The following is a 13,669-nucleotide window of genomic DNA, read 5'->3' as shown; positions in this document are numbered from 1 at the left end:
CTGTGAAATAACTGGCCGAAATAGCTCAGTTGGGAGAGCGTTAGACTGAAGATCTAAAGGTCCCTGGTTCAATCCCGGGTTTCGGCAAAGACTCTGAAGACAGCTTGTTAGGCGTGTTTCTTTCTTGGATTCAGCTTCTGGTGACGTTTTATTTAATTGATAAAATCTTTCATCAACCTAATTGACATACCATCAGTACAAGACAGTACTTGTTTTCTATCTTCCTTTCAAAATGGATTCCACCTCTCTTGCCTTCAGCTTTGACTTCCATTATTTACTGTTTCTGTCTTGATTTTTAGGTAACCCGCAGTCTGCATCAGTCTCCATCTTCCCTTGAACCAAAGTGTCGGATGAAATAGCTTGCTTACTCATGCCACACATTTCTGTGCATTAGATTGCTAGCCTATTTAGAGTTTAGAAAAAAAGAAATACCTAGCTTGCACAATAAAAAACGAATTCCCTAATTACACCCAGTTAACTGGAGAAGGATACAGCAAAGTTTAAGACATAGCTGTACCCTCACAGTGAATGATTTAGACTTCTGTGTCTTGTCTACAATGATTAAAAATGATACGGAAAGCTTTTCATGACACCTGGCTAAAATATCTCAGTTGGGAGAATGTTAGACTAAAGATAAAAAAGGTCCTTGGTCCAATCCTGGGTTGTGCCAAAGACCAAGCACTCAGCTTGTTAGGCATGTTTCTTTCTTGGAGTCACTCTCAAGTGACATTTTATTTCATTGATAAAAACTTGCATCAACCTGATCGACATGCCATCGGTACAAAAGAGCACTTATTTTCTATCTTCCTTTCAAAATGGCTTCCACCTCTCTTGCCTTCAGCTTTGACTTCCATTATTTCCAGTTTCTATCTTGATTTTAATGTAAAGCTTAGGCTGCATCATCTTCTATTTTCCCATGAACCAAGCTGTCAGATGATATAGCTTGCTTACTCATCCCACACATTTGTGTGCCTATTCAGAGTTTGGAATAAAGAAGTACCTAGGTTGCGCACCAAAAAAGTAAATGAGTAAATGCACCCAGTTAGCTGCAGAAGGATACCGGAAGTTTAAGACATAGCTGTACCCTCAAAGTGAATGATTTCGAGGTGTATGTCTTGTCTACAATGATTAAGAAGTTTACGGAGGGACCTGTCAAATGACTGGCCGAAATAGCTCAGTTGGGAGAGCGTTAGACTGAAGATATAAAGGTCCCTGGTTCAATCCCGGGTTTTGGCAAAGACTCAGAAGACAGCTTGTTAGGCGTGTTTCTTTCTTGGATTCAGCTTCTGGTGACGTTTTATTTAATTGATAAAATCTTTCATCAACCTAATTGACATACCATCAGTACAAGACAGTACTTGTTTTCTATCTTCCTTTCAAAATGGATTCCACCTCTCTTGCCTTCAGCTTTGACTTCCATTATTTACTGTTTCTGTCTTGATTTTTAGGTAACCCGCAGTCTGCATCAGTCTCCATCTTCCCTTGAACCAAAGTGTCGGATGAAATTGCTTGCTTACTCATGCCACACATTTCTGTGCATTAGATTGCTAGCCTTTTTAGAGTTTAGAAAAAAAGAAATACCTAGCTTGCACAATAAAAAACAAATTCCCTAATTACACCCAGTTAACTGGAGAAGGATACAGCAAAGTTTAAGACATAGCTGTACCCTCACAGTGAATGATTTAGACTTCTGTGTCTTGTCTACAATGATTAAAAATGATACGGAAAGCTTTTCATGACACCTGGTTTAAATATCTCAGTTAGGAGAATGTTAGACTAAAGATAAAAAAGGTCCTTGGTCCAATCCTGGGTTGTGCCAAAGACCAAGCACTCAGCTTGTTAGGCATGTTTCTTTCTTGGAGTCACTCTCAAGGGACATTTTATTTCATTGATAAAAACTTGCATCAACCTGATCGACATGCCATCGGTACAAACGCGCACTTGTTTTCTATCTTCCTTTCAAAATGGCTTCCACCTCTCTTGCCTTCAGCTTTGACTTCCATTATTTCCCGTTTCTATCTTGATTTTGATGTAAACCGTAGCCGGAGTCATCTTCCATTTTCCCATGAGCCAAACTGTCAGATGATATAGCTTGCTTGGTCATGCCACACATTTCTGTTTATGAGAGTGGTAGCCTATTCAGAGTTTAGAAAAAAAGAAGTACCTACCTCACGTAGCAAAAAAGTAAAGGAGTAATTGCCCCCAGTTAGCTACAGAAGGATACAGCAAAGTGTAACACATAGCTGTACCCTCACAGTGAATGATTGCGACTTATATTTCTTGTCTACAATGATTAACAATAATAAGGAAGGCACTGTGAAAAAACGGGCTGAAAGAGCTCAGTTGCGAGGACGTCAAACTTTAGATCTAAGGGTCCCTGGTTAAATCCTTGGTTTGGTCAAAGACTGAGCAGCTAGTTCGTCAGGCAAGTTTCTTTTTTGGAGTCAGCTTCCGGTGACGTTTTATTTAATTAATAAAACCTTTCATCAACCTAATTGACATACCATCAGTACAAGACAGTACGTGTTTTCTATCTTTCTTTGAAAATGGATTCCACCTCTCTTGCCTTCAGCTTTGACTTCCATTATTTGCCGTTTCTATCTCGATTTTAGGGTAAACTGTAGCCTGCATCATTTTCCATCTAACCTTGGACCAAAGTGTCAGATGATATAGCTTGCTTCCTCATGCCACACATTTCTGTGTATTAGATTGCTAGCCTATTTAGCGTTTAGAAAAAAAGAAATACCTAGCTTGCGCAATAAAAAATAAATTGACTAATTGTGCCCAGTTAGCTGCAGAAGGATACAGCATACTTTAACACATAGATGTACCCTCCTAGTGATTGATCAGATGCCCACTTGTTGCCTACAATGATTAAGAATCATCAGGAAGGTATTCTTTGACAACTGGCCGAAATAGCTCAGTTGGGAGAGCGTTAGACTGAAGATCTAAAGGTCCCTTGTTCAATCCCGGGTTTCGGCAAGGACTGAGCTCCTAGCTAATTAGGTGTAGTTCCCTCTTGGAGTCAGCTTCAGTAGACATTTTAGTTCATAGATGAAACCTTTCAATAACCTGATCGACATACCATCAGTAGAGCACAGCACTTGCGTTCTATCTTCCTTTCAAAATGGCTTCCACCTCTCTTGCCTTCAGCTTTGACTTCCATTATTTCCAGTTTGTATCTTGATTTTAATGTAAAGCTTAGGCTGCATCATCTTCTATTTTCCCATGAACCAAGCTGTCAGATGATATAGCTTGCTTACTCATCCCACACATTTGTGTGCCTATTCAGAGTTTGGAATAAAAGAAGTACCTAGGTTGCGCACCAAAAAAGTAAATGAGTAAATGCACCCAGTTAGCTGCAGAAGGATACCGGAAGTTTAAGACATAGCTGTACCCTCAAAGTGAATGATTTCGAGGTGTATGTCTTGTCTACAATGATTAAGAAGAAAACGGAGGGAGCTGTGAAATAACTGGCCGAAATAGCTCAGTTGGGAGAGCGTTAGACTGAAGATCTAAAGGTCCCTGGTTCAATCCCGGGTTTCGGCAAAGACTCAGAAGACAGCTTTTTAGACGTGTTTCGTTCTTGGATTCAGCTTCTGGTGACGTTTTATTTAATTGATAAAACCTTTCATCAACCTAATTGACATACCATCAGTACAAGACAGTACTTGTTTTCTATCTTCCTTTCAAAATGGATTCCACCTCTCTTGCCTTCAGCTTTGACTTCCATTATTTACTGTTTCTGTCTTGATTTTTAGGTAACCCGCAGTCTGCATCAGTCTCCATCTTCCCTTGAACCAAAGTGTCGGATGAAATAGCTTGCTTACTCATGCCACACATTTCTGTGCATTAGATTGCTAGCCTATTTAGAGCTTAGAAAAAAAGAAATACCTAGCTTGCACAATAAAAAACGAATTCCCTAATTACACCCAGTTAACTGGAGAAGGATACAGCAAAGTTTAAGACATAGCTGTACCCTCACAGTGAATGATTTAGACTTCTGTGTCTTGTCTACAATGATTAAAAATGATACGGAAAGCTTTTCATGACACCTGGCTAAAATATCTCAGTTGGGAGAATGTTAGACTAAAGATAAAAAAGGTCCTTGGTTCAATCCTGGGTTGTGCCAAAGACCAAGCACTCAGCTTGTTAGGCATGTTTCTTTCTTGGAATCACTCTCAAGTGACATTTTATTTCATTGATAAAAACTTGCATCAACCTGATCGACATGCCATCGGTACAAAAGAGCACCTATTTTCTATCTTCCTTTCAAAATGGCTTCCACCTCTCTTGCCTTCAGCTTTGACTTCCATTATTTCCCGTTTCTATCTTGATTTTAATGTAAACCGTAGCCGGCGTCATCTTCCATTTTCCCATGAGCCAAACTGTCAGATGATATAGCTTGCTTGGTCATGCCACACATTTCTGTTTATGAGAGTGGTAGCCTATTCAGAGTTTAGAAAAAAAGAAGTACCTACCTCGCGTAGCAAAAAAGTAAAGGAGTAATTGCCCCCAGTTAGCTACAGAAGGATACAGCAAAGTGTAACACATAGCTGTACCCTCACAGTGAATGATTGCGACTTATATTTCTTGTCTACAATGATTAACAATAATAAGGAAGGCACTGTGAAAAAACGGGCTGAAAGAGCTCAGTTGCGAGGACGTCAAACTTTAGATCTAAGGGTCCGTGGTTAAATCCTTGGTTTGGTCAAAGACTGAGCAGCTAGTTCGTCAGGCAAGTTTCTTTTTTGGAGTCAGCTTCCGGTGACGTTTTATTTAATTAATAAAACCTTTCATCAACCTAATTGACATACCATCAGTACAAGACAGTACGTGTTTTCTATCTTTCTTTGAAAATGGATTCCACCTCTCTTGCCTTCAGCTTTGACTTCCATTATTTGCCGTTTCTATCTCGATTTTAGGGTAAACTGTAGCCTGCATCATTTTCCATCTAACCTTGGACCAAAGTGTCAGATGATATAGCTTGCTTCCTCATGCCACACATTTCTGTGTATTAGATTGCTAGCCTATTTAGCGTTTAGAAAAAAAGAAATACCTAGCTTGCGCAATAAAAAATAAATTGACTAATTGTGCCCAGTTAGCTGCAGAAGGATACAGCATACTTTAACACATAGATGTACCCTCCTAGTGATTGATCAGATGCCCACTTGTTTCCTCCAATGATTAAGAATCATCAGGAAGGTATTTTCTGACAACTGGCCAAAATAGCTCAGTTGGGAGAGCGTTAGACTGAAGATCAAAAGGTCCCTGGTTCAATCCCGGGTTTCGGCAAGGACTGAGCACCTAGCTAATTAGGTGTAGTTCTCTCTTGGAGTCAGCTTCAGTAGACATTTTAGTTCATAGATGAAACCTTTCAATAACCTGATCGACATACCATCAGTAGAGCACAGCACTTGCGTTCTATCTTCCTTTCAAAATGGCTTCCACCTCTCTTGCCTTCAGCTTTGACTTCCATTATTTCCAGTTTCTATCTTGATTTTAATGTAAAGCTTAGGCTGCATCATCTTCTATTTTCCCATGAACCAAGCTGTCAGATGATATAGCTTGCTTACTCATCCCACACATTTGTGTGCCTATTCAGAGTTTGGAATAAAAGAAGTACCTAGGTTGCGCACCAAAAAAGTAAATGAGTAAATGCACCCAGTTAGCTGCAGAAGGATACCGGAAGTTTAAGACATAGCTGTACCCTCAAAGTGAATGATTTCGAGGTGTATGTCTTGTCTACAATGATTAAGAAGAAAACGGAGGGACCTGTGAAATAACTGGCCGAAATAGCTCAGTTGGGAGAGCGTTAGACTGAAGATCTAAAGGTCCCGGGTTTCGGCAAAGACTCAGAAGACAGCTTGTTAGGCGTGTTTCTTTCTTGGATTCAGCTTCTGGTGACGTTTTATTTAATTGATAAAACCTTTCATCAACCTAATTGACATACCATCAGTACAAGACAGTACGTGTTTTCTATCTTCCTTTGAAAATGGTTTCCACCTCTCTTGCCTTCAGCTTTGACTTTGATTATTTGCCGTTTCTATCTCGATTTTAGGGTAAACTGTAGCCTGCATCATTTTCCATCTAACCTTGGACCAAAGTGTCAGATGATATAGCTTGCTTCCTCATGCCACACATTTCTGTGTATTAGATTGCTAGCCTATTTAGCGTTTAGAAAAAAAGAAATACCTAGCTTGCGCAATAAAAAATAAATTGACTAATTGTGCCCAGTTAGCTGCAGAAGGATACAGCATACTTTAACACATAGATGTACCCTCCTAGTGATTGATCAGATGCCCACTTGTTGCCTACAATGATTAAGAATCATCAGGAAGGTATTCTCTGACAACTGGCCGAAATAGCTCAGTTGGGAGAGCGTTAGACTGAAGATCTAAAGGTCCCTGGTTCAATCCCGGGTTTCGGCAAGGACTGAGCACCTAGCTAATTAGGTGTAGTTCTCTCTTGGAGTCAGCTTCAGTAGACATTTTAGTTCATAGATGAAACCTTTCAATAACCTGATCGACATACCATCAGTAGAGCACAGCACTTGCGTTCTATCTTCCTTTCAAAATGGCTTCCACCTCTCTTGCCTTCAGCTTTGACTTCCATTATTTCCAGTTTCTATCTTGATTTTAATGTAAAGCTTAGGCTGCATCATCTTCTATTTTCCCATGAACCAAGCTGTCAGATGATATAGCTTGCTTACTCATCCCACACATTTGTGTGCCTATTCAGAGTTTGGAATAAAAGAAGTACCTAGGTTGCGCACCAAAAAAGTAAATGAGTAAATGCACCCAGTTAGCTGCAGAAGGATACCGGAAGTTTAAGACATAGCTGTACCATCAAAGTGAAAGATTTGGAGGTGTATGTCTTGTCTACAATGATTAAGAAGAAAACGGAGGGAGCTGTGAAATAACTGGCCGAAATAGCTCAGTTGGGAGAGCGTTAGACTGAAGATCTAAAGGTCCCTGGTTCAATCCCGGGTTTCGGCAAAGACTCAGAAGACAGCTTTTTAGGCGTGTTTCTTTCTTTGATTCAGCTTCTGGTGACGTTTTATTTAATTGATAAAACCTTTCATCAACCTAATTGACATACCATCAGTACAAGACAGTACTTGTTTTCTATCTTCCTTTCAAAATGGATTCCACCTCTCTTGCCTTCAGCTTTGACTTCCATTATTTACTGTTTCTATCTTGATTTTTAGGTAACCCGCAGTCTGCATCAGTCTCCATCTTCCCTTGAACCAAAGTGTCGGATGAAATAGCTTGCTTACTCATGCCACACATTTCTGTGCATTAGATTGCTAGCCTATTTAGAGTTTAGAAAAAAAGAAATACCTAGCTTGCAGAATAAAAAACAAATTCCCTAATTACACCCAGTTAACTGGAGAAGGATACAACAAAGTTTAAGACATAGCTGTACCCTCACAGTGAATGATTTAGACTTCTGTGTCTTGTCTACAATGATTAAAAATGATACGGAAAGCTTTTCATGACACCTGGCTAAAATATCTCAGTTAGGATAATGTTAGACTAAAGATAAAAAAGGTCCTTGGTTCAATCCTGGGTTGTGCCAAAGACCAAGCACTCAGCTTGTTAGGCATGTTTCTTTCTTGGAGTCACTCTCAAGTGACATTTTATTTCATTGATAAAAACTTGCATCAACCTGATCGACATGCCATCGGTACAAAAGAGAACTTATTTTCTATCTTCCTTTCAAAATGGCTTCCACCTCTCTTGCCTTCAGCTTTGACTTCCATTATTTCCCGTTTCTATCTTGATTTTAATGTAAACCGTAGCCGGCGTCATCTTCCATTTTCCCATGAGCCAAACTGTCAAATGATATAGCTTGCTTGGTCATGCCACACATTTCTGTTTATGAGAGTGGTAGCCTATTCAGAGTTTAGAAAAAAAGAAGTACCTACCTCGCGTAGCAAAAAAGTAAAGGAGTAATTGCCCCCAGTTAGCTACAGAAGGATACAGCAAAGTGTAACACATAGCTGTACCCTCACAGTGAATGATTGCGACTTATATTTCTTGTCTACAATGATTAACAATAATAAGGAAGGCACTGTGAAAAAACGGGCTGAAAGAGCTCAGTTGCGAGGACGTCAAACTTTAGATCTAAGGGTCCCTGGTTAAATCCTTGGTTTGGTCAAAGACTGAGCAGCTAGTTCGTCAGGCAAGTTTCTTTTTTGGAGTCAGCTTCCGGTGACGTTTTATTTAATTAATAAAACCTTTCATCAACCTAATTGACATACCATCAGTACAAGACAGTACGTGTTTTCTATCTTTCTTTGAAAATGGATTCCACCTCTCTTGCCTTCAGCTTTGACTTCCATTATTTGCCGTTTCTATCTCGATTTTAGGGTAAACTGTAGCCTGCATCATTTTCCATCTAACCTTGGACCAAAGTGTCAGATGATATAGCTTGCTTCCTCATGCCACACATTTCTGTGTATTAGATTGCTAGCCTATTTAGCGTTTAGAAAAAAAGAAATACCTAGCTTGCGCAATAAAAAATAAATTGACTAATTGTGCCCAGTTAGCTGCAGAAGGATACAGCATACTTTAACACATAGATGTACCCTCCTAGTGATTGATCAGATGCCCACTTGTTGCCTGCAATGATTAAGAATCATCAGGAAGGTATTCTCTGACAACTGGCCGAAATAGCTCATTTGGGAGAGCGTTAAACTGAAGATCTAAAGCTCTCTGGTTCAATCCCGGGTTTTGGCAAGGACTGAGCACCTAGCTAATTAGGTGTAGTTCTCTCTTGGAGTCAGCTTCAGTAGACATTTTAGTTCATAGATGAAACCTTTTAATAACCTGTTCGACATACCATCAGTAGAGCACAGCACTTGCGTTCTATCTTCCTTTCAAAATGGCTTCCACCTCTCTTGCCTTCAGCTTTGACTTCCATTATTTCCAGTTTCTATCTTGATTTTAATGTAAAGCTTAGGCTGCATCATCTTCCATTTTCCCATGAACCAAGCTGTCAGATGATATAGCTTGCTTACTCATCCCACACATTTGTGTGCCTATTCAGAGTTTGGAATAAAAGAAGTACCTAGGTTGCGCACCAAAAAAGTAAATGAGTAATTGCACCCAGTTAGCTGCAGAAGGATACCGGAAGTTTAAGACATAGCTGTACCCTCAAAGTGAATGATTTCGAGGTGTATGTCTTGTCTACAATGATTAAGAAGAATACGGAGGGACCTGTGAAATAAGTGGCCGAAATAGCTCAGTTGGGAGAGCGTTAGACTGAAGATCTAAAGGTCCCTGGTTCAATCCCGGGTTTCGGCAAAGACTCAGAAGACAGCTTGTTAGGCATGTTTCTTTCTTGGATTCAGCTTCTGGTGACGTTTTATTTAATTGATAAAACCTTTCATCGACCTAATTGACATACCATCAGTACAAGACAGTACTTGTTTTCTATCTTCCTTTCAAAATGGATTCCACCTCTCTTGCCTTCAGCTTGACTTCCATTATTTACTGTTTCTGTCTTGATTTTTAGGTAACCCGCAGTCTGCATCAGTCTCCATCTTCCCTTGAACCAAAGTGTCGGATGAAATAGCTTGCTTACTCATGCCACACATTTCTGTGCATTAGATTGCTAGCCTATTTAGAGTTTAGAAAAAAAGAAATACCTAGCTTGCACAATAAAAAACGAATTCCCTAATTACACCCAGTTAACTGGAGAAGGATACAGCAAAGTTTAAGACATAGCTGTACCCTCACAGTGAATGATTTAGACTTCTGTGTCTTGTCTACAATGATTAAAAATGATACGGAAAGCTTTTCATGACACCTGGCTAAAATATCTCAGTTGGGAGAATGTTAGACTAAAGATAAAAAAGGTCCTTGGTCCAATCCTGGGTTGTGCCAAAGACCAAGCACTCAGCTTGTTAGGCATGTTTCTTTCTTGGAGTCACTCTCAAGTGACATTTTATTTCATTGATAAAAACTTGCATCAACCTGATCGACATGCCATCGGTACAAAAGAGCACTTATTTTCTATCTTCCTTTCAAAATGGCTTCCACCTCTCTTGCCTTCAGCTTTGACTTCCATTATTTCCCGTTTCTATCTTGATTTTGATGTAAACCGTAGGCGGCGTCATCTTCCATTTTCCCATGAGCCAAACTGTCAGATGATATAGCTTGCTTAGTCATGCCACACATTTCTGTTTATGTGAGTGGTAGCCTATTCAGAGTTTAGAAAAAAAGAAGTACCTAGCTCGCGTAGCAAAAAAGTAAAGGAGTAATTGCCCCCAGTTAGCTACAGAAGGATACAGCAAAGTGTAACACATAGCTGTACCCTCACAGTGAATGATTGCGACTTATATTTCTTGTCTACAATGATTAATAATAATAAGGAAGGCACTGTGAAAAAACGGGCTGAAAGAGCTCAGTTGCGAGGACGTCAAACTTTAGATCTAAGGGTCCCTGGTTAAATTCTTGGTTTGGTCAAAGACTGAGCAGCTAGTTCGTCAGGCAAGTTTCTTTTTTGGAGTCAGCTTCCGGTGACGTTTTATTTAATTAATAAAACCTTTCATCAACCTAATTGACATACCATCAGTACAAGACAGTACGTGTTTTCTATCTTCCTTTGAAAATGGATTCCACCTCTCTTGCCTTCAGCTTTGACTTCCATTATTTCCCGTTTCTATCTCGATTTTAGGGTAAACTGTAGCCTGCATCATTTTCCATCTAACCTTGGACCAAAGTGTCAGATGATATAGCTTGCTTCCTCATGCCACACATTTCTGTGTATTAGATTGCTAGCCTATTTAGCGTTTAGAAAAAAAGAAATACCTAGCTTGCGCAATAAAAAATAAATTGACTAATTGTGCCCAGTTAGCTGCAGAAGGATACAGCATACTTTAACACATAGATGTACCCTCCTAGTGATTGATCAGATGCCCACTTGTTGCCTACAATGATTAAGAATCATCAGGAAGGTATTCTTTGACAACTGGCCGAAATAGCTCAGTTGGGAGAGCGTTAGACTGAAGATCTAAAGGTCCCTGGTTCAATCCCGGGTTTTGGCAAGGACTGAGCACCTAGCTAATTAGGTGTAGTTCTCTCTTGGAGTCAGCTTCAGTAGACATTTTAGTTCATAGATGAAACCTTTCAATAACCTGATCGACATACCATCAGTAGAGCACAGCACTTGCGTTCTATCTTCCTTTGAAAATGGCTTCCACCTCTCTTGCCTTCAGCTTTGACTTCCATTATTTCCAGTTTCTATCTTGATTTTAATGTAAAGCTTAGGCTGCATCATCTTCTATTTTCCCATGAACCAAGCTGTCAGATGATATAGCTTGCTTACTCAGCCCACACATTTGTGTGCCTATTCAGAGTTTGGAATAAAAGAAGTACCTAGGTTGCACACCAAAAAAGTAAATGAGTAAATGCACCCAGTTAGCTGCAGAAGGATACCGGAAGTTTAAGACATAGCTGTACCCTCAAAGTGAATGATTTCGAGGTGTATGTCTTGTCTACAATGATTAAGAAGAAAACGGAGGGACCTGTGAAATAACTGGCCGAAATAGCTCAGTTGGGAGAGTGTTAGACTGAAGATCTAAAGGTCCCTGGTTCAATCCCGGGTTTCGACAAAGACTCAGAAGGCAGCTTGTTAGGCGTGTTTCTTTCTTGGATTCAGCTTCTGGTGACGTTTTATTTAATTGATAAAACCTTTCATCAACCTAATTGACATACCATCAGTACAAGACAGTACGTGTTTTCTATCTTCCTTTGAAAATGGTTTCCACCTCTCTTGCCTTCAGCTTTGACTTCGATTATTTGCCGTTTCTATCTCGATTTTAGGGTAAACTGTAGCCTGCATCATTTTCCATCTAACCTTGGACCAAAGTGTCAGATGATATAGCTTGCTTCCTCATGCCACACATTTCTGTGTATTAGATTGCTAGCCTATTTAGCGTTTAGAAAAAAAGAAATACCTAGCTTGCGCAATAAAAAATAAATTGACTAATTGTGCCCAGTTAGCTGCAGAAGGATACAGCATACTTTAACACATAGATGTACCCTCCTAGTGATTGATCAGATGCCCACTTGTTGCCTACAATGATTAAGAATCATCAGGAAGGTATTCTCTGACAACTGGCCGAAATAGCTCAGTTGGGAGAGCGTTAGACTGAAGATCTAAAGGTCCCTGGTTCAATCCCGGGTTTCGGCAAGGACTGAGCACCTAGCTAATTAGGTGTAGTTCTCTCTTGGAGTCAGCTTCAGTAGACATTTTAGTTCATAGATGAAACCTTTCAATAACCTGATCGACATACCATCAGTAGAGCACAGCACTTGCGTTCTATCTTCCTTTCAAAATGGCTTCCACCTCTGTTGCCTTCAGCTTTGACTTCCATTATTTCCAGTTTGTATCTTGATTTTAATGTAAAGCTTAGGCTGCATCATCTTCTATTTTCCCATGAACCAAGCTGTCAGATGATATAGCTTGCTTACTCATCCCACACATTTGTGTGCCTATTCAGAGTTTGGAATAAAAGAAGTACCTAGGTTGCGCACCAAAAAAGTAAATGAGTAAATGCACCCAGTTAGCTGCAGAAGGATACCGGAAGTTTAAGACATAGCTGTACCATCAAAGTGAATGATTTGGAGGTGTATGTCTTGTCTACAATGATTAAGAAGAAAACGGAGGGAGCTGTGAAATAACTGGCCGAAATAGCTCAGTTGGGAGAGCGTTAGACTGAAGATCTAAAGGTCCCTGGTTCAATCCCGGGTTTCGGCAAAGACTCAGAAGACAGCCTTTTAGGCGTGTTTCTTTCTTGGATTCAGCTTCTGGTGACGTTTTATTTAATTGATAAAACCTTTCATCAACCTAATTGACATACCATCAGTACAAGACAGTACTTGTTTTCTATCTTCCTTTCAAAATGGATTCCACCTCTCTTGCCTTCAGCTTTGACTTCCATTATTTACTGTTTCTATCTTGATTTTTAGGTAACCCGCAGTCTGCATCAGTCTCCATCTTCCCTTGAACCAAAGTGTCGGATGAAATAGCTTGCTTACTCATGCCACACATTTCTGTGCATTAGATTGCTAGCCTATTTAGAGTTTAGAAAAAAAGAAATACCTAGCTTGCACAATAAAAAACAAATTCCCTAATTACACCCTATTAACTGGAGAAGGATACAACAAAGTTTAAGACATAGCTGTACCCTCACAGTGAATGATTTAGACTTCTGTGTCTTGTCTACAATGATTAAAAATGATACGGAAAGCTTTTCATGACACCTGGCTAAAATATCTCAGTTAGGATAATGTTAGACTAAAGATAAAAAAGGTCCTTGGTTCAATCCTGGGTTGTGCCAAAGACCAAGCACTCAGCTTGTTAGGCATGTTTCTTTCTTGGAGTCACTCTCAAGTGACATTTTATTTCATTGATAAAAACTTGCATCAACCTGATCGACATGCCATCGGTACAAAAGAGAACTTATTTTCTATCTTCCTTTCAAAATGGCTTCCACCTCTCTTGCCTTCAGCTTTGACTTCCATTATTTCCCGTTTCTATCTTGATTTTAATGTAAACCCTAGCCGGCGTCATCTTCCATTTTCCCATGAGCCAAACTGTCAGATGATATAGCTTGCTTGGTCATGCCACACATTTCTGTTTATGAGAGTGGTAG

General features: G+C 39.8%; 8 non-coding genes across 8 annotated transcripts; all 8 read left to right on the top strand.

Moving 5' to 3' along the window:
• Positions 1-14: 14 nt before the first annotated feature.
• Positions 15-87, top strand: TRNAF-GAA (transfer RNA phenylalanine (anticodon GAA)). Its single transcript has one exon. It is a non-coding gene; the product is annotated as a tRNA-Phe (tRNA).
• Positions 88-3,476: 3,389 nt separating this feature from the next.
• TRNAF-GAA (transfer RNA phenylalanine (anticodon GAA)) lies at positions 3,477-3,549 on the top strand. Its single transcript has one exon. It is a non-coding gene; the product is annotated as a tRNA-Phe (tRNA).
• A 2,809-nt stretch (positions 3,550-6,358) lies between these two features.
• Positions 6,359-6,431, top strand: TRNAF-GAA (transfer RNA phenylalanine (anticodon GAA)). The gene has a single exon. It is a non-coding gene; the product is annotated as a tRNA-Phe (tRNA).
• Positions 6,432-6,925: 494 nt separating this feature from the next.
• Positions 6,926-6,998, top strand: TRNAF-GAA (transfer RNA phenylalanine (anticodon GAA)). Its single transcript has one exon. It is a non-coding gene; the product is annotated as a tRNA-Phe (tRNA).
• Positions 6,999-9,238: 2,240 nt separating this feature from the next.
• TRNAF-GAA (transfer RNA phenylalanine (anticodon GAA)) lies at positions 9,239-9,311 on the top strand. The gene has a single exon. It is a non-coding gene; the product is annotated as a tRNA-Phe (tRNA).
• Positions 9,312-10,983: 1,672 nt separating this feature from the next.
• Positions 10,984-11,056, top strand: TRNAF-GAA (transfer RNA phenylalanine (anticodon GAA)). Its single transcript has one exon. It is a non-coding gene; the product is annotated as a tRNA-Phe (tRNA).
• Positions 11,057-12,131: 1,075 nt separating this feature from the next.
• TRNAF-GAA (transfer RNA phenylalanine (anticodon GAA)) lies at positions 12,132-12,204 on the top strand. The gene has a single exon. It is a non-coding gene; the product is annotated as a tRNA-Phe (tRNA).
• A 494-nt stretch (positions 12,205-12,698) lies between these two features.
• Positions 12,699-12,771, top strand: TRNAF-GAA (transfer RNA phenylalanine (anticodon GAA)). Its single transcript has one exon. It is a non-coding gene; the product is annotated as a tRNA-Phe (tRNA).
• Positions 12,772-13,669: the final 898 nt, after the last annotated feature.

This window comes from Pleurodeles waltl, chromosome 8 (assembly GCF_031143425.1).
Source record: "Pleurodeles waltl isolate 20211129_DDA chromosome 8, aPleWal1.hap1.20221129, whole genome shotgun sequence".
NCBI lineage: Eukaryota > Metazoa > Chordata > Amphibia > Caudata > Salamandridae > Pleurodeles > Pleurodeles waltl.
The sequence above is the reverse complement of the archived record's forward strand: the minus strand, read 5'-3'. Positions and strand labels throughout refer to the sequence as shown.